At 38.4% G+C, this 2804-nt stretch overlaps 1 protein-coding gene across 1 annotated transcript in view; it reads left to right on the top strand.

The window, feature by feature from the left end:
- The first annotated feature begins 133 nt into the window (after nucleotides 1–133).
- Nucleotides 134–2804, top strand: part of KIAA1217 (KIAA1217 ortholog) — a 423945-nt gene continuing 421274 nt past the window's right edge. Inside the window, exon 1 of the mRNA XM_019508287.1 lies at nucleotides 134–228. The gene's annotated coding sequence lies outside the window, so the exon portion shown is untranslated. The remainder of the gene's footprint in view (nucleotides 229–2804) is intronic.

The following is a 2804-nucleotide window of genomic DNA, read 5'->3' as shown; positions in this document are numbered from 1 at the left end:
GGGGGGGGGGGGGATTGGGTTGTTGGGGTTTTTTTTTTCTTGTATGGAGGTCATTCTTGCCTGTGGATAAGTATAGAGTTGAAAGTAGTTTCCTTTTGCTGTTGAAAGCTAGCTTGGAAAGGCAGATTCATTGTAGTCTGTGTCAAGAATAATCTGAGGAGGAGGAAATTTACTCTACATTGCTAATAGCTGGGGCAGAAGGCTTTGCTGGAGAAGAGTAATTGTTAAGTAAGTTAAAAGTTCAGAATGTAACTTTAATTCATGCAGTTTGATTTTTATCTGCAAATTATAGTCTGAATTATAAAATGAGTTATTTGTTTCTTGGGGGAAGGAGAATATGAGATATCGTGCATAGTAATATTGAACTCAGTAAAACTCAGTTTGGTGATCTTGGAATGCCAAATGTTATTATACCGTGCATAGCAATAGGACACAAGGTTCAATTACCGGTGTCAAACATTGAAATAGGTTAAGTAGGTACCTGTCCGAGGCATTTGGATTGTATTTTATTTTTCAAGAAATAGGATGATTGGGCATAAGTACTATTGCCAATCTGCATCCATATAATACCCCTATTCTCATCAGATTTTTCAGAATCTTTTGGGGGCTTTGATCAAAAATTTGGAGTCAAACAGTTGTGGTAAAATATTTGTTAAAATGTTGGTACAATATACACTTACCTTCAGGAAAACCTGACGTTATTAGATGAGTTTTTGCATAACTGTACTTTATCTTAGCTGGATTAAAACTAGGAGGATGATAATTTAAAAAAAAAAAAGAGTACAGTTTTTAACCTTACCCAGAAATATATGCTATAATACCACAAAGAAACTAGTGTTATTGGCCTGGGTGAATAAATGGTTTTCGTAAAAAGTCTAAAATCTCAGTCAATTCTGATCGGTTCTGATTTGAACCATATCTATGTGCCTTATCCTTGGTTGTATACATGAGATTAATCTACTGAGCAGTAAAGCATCACCATCTACATGTGCAGGTGCTAACTGTGCAGTAAATGGAGGTAGTAAATTTACTGCACAGTAAAGCCAAAGAGCGTTAATTGCATGTGTAGGTGCACCCCTTGAATGTTAATACAATACTTCCTGTGTTAGGATTTCACTAGTAGTGATAAGGATCCAAGGGTGCCAAAAAAAAAGAGAGAGATGGCCTGTATCCCCAGACCCTAAATTCTGCTCTGGGAAGTTTCACTTTGCTTGTTGCTAAGCTAATTTAAGTTTTGGGTAAAAATGTGGCATCATATCAGAGCCCAAGATAGACATTCTCATTTGGATTTAGGTCAGAATAAATAAGTAGAATGAATAAATGAGAAAAAGAACAGTGGAAAAGGTGTCAGTAGCTAAGTAATTTACCAAAGGATCCTTTGCCATCCCTCCCAAGCTGAAAATGTTGCTGCCAGTCTTTGTTTCACACACAAAAAAGCTGCTTGTATACCCAGTGTGCCACCCTTTGACATTATGGCTATTTGCACGTGTTAGCCATCAAAAGAAGTCACACTTCAATTTTGTATGCCCCTTTTTCTTTTTTCCCCCAAAAGAATGAAAACAAACATTGCCTGACATTCTTATTTTTTTGCACATGAAGCAGCAGGTTCGGGACTGTCTTGTAGCTTCTATAGCATCTGTGCCAAAATCAGAAACTGTTTGTGCTATATTTTAGATAAGAGGTTCATCCACAAGTGCATTTTACAAAATTATGGCCAGTATTTTTAGATAGGAAATATTTTACTAAGAAGGTATTTTATTAACCATTTTATTTTAATAAAAATAAAATGCAGCATCCAGAAAACTCTATCAGAAACCCTGTAACAATTCCATTTCTACTCTTAGCCAGAAATCAAATGCTGTCCATTCTAAGAGCAGTCCTATGTCCTAGCCTTTGGAGTCATCAAAGAAAATTGGTAAGGATCACTTGTTGTCATTACTTTAAAGGGATCTCTAATTATTTTCAATTTGTAAAAAGTGACTTTTAAATATATTAGACATTGGCCAGATACAGCAACAATTAACTTGTTGTCCTAGCAACGTGATCATTGCCATATTGGCTATTAAAACATACAATTGTAAGGCAAACCATTAGAAGATTTTTAGGTTTGTTTTTTGTTTTTTTAAATCATGTCATACCTGTGCCTTTTGGGAAAAAAAATCATAGAGGTCTCAACTCTCCAAATGCAGTATGTATACACTGTATGCAATCCAAACCTATCTCTTCATGGCTAGGGACAGAAGTTACATGTAAACCGATTTAAGTAATCAGAAATGGGTTTAAACCTGTAACAGAACAGAAGCTCAGTACACATAAACTGGTTTCAAAATGGCTGAAACTGGTTTAAGATAAACCTGGTTGAATGTTCTATGAGACTTAACTGATTTGGGTCAAACTGGTTTATGAAACTTCTGTCCCAGGCTCCTTCCTGGTTCACGTTAAATCCCAGCATGCTTTGCAGCCCTGGACTCGGCTGTGCTGTCTGCTCCAGCAGAGAAAGTTTGGCGGGGGGGCAGAGGAGAGAAAGGCAGGGACTTCCCCCCCGGCAAACCCTGACTGGGGTCTTAGCCAAGGGAGGAGGGTTAAACCCAGCTTTCCCTGAGTACAGAGCTGCCCTGCTCTGCCCAGTTTGCTGAAAGTTACTGCTAGCTGCTACTGTGGAGGCACCTGGAAGTAAGAAGAGGAAATGATGAGCAACCCTGCAGAGTCCTGCTTCTGTGATGTTGTAGTGCAAATCCCAGAGACCTTGGGGGCAGCAGGAAGTGGAAGTGCAAGAGAACCATGGCCATGCTCTAGCCCCTCTG

Source organism: Gavialis gangeticus, unplaced genomic scaffold (assembly GCF_001723915.1).
Source record: "Gavialis gangeticus isolate Ggan-Ray unplaced genomic scaffold, GavGan_comp1, whole genome shotgun sequence".
NCBI classification, from domain to species: domain Eukaryota; kingdom Metazoa; phylum Chordata; order Crocodylia; family Gavialidae; genus Gavialis; species Gavialis gangeticus.
The sequence above is the reverse complement of the archived record's forward strand: the minus strand, read 5'-3'. Positions and strand labels throughout refer to the sequence as shown.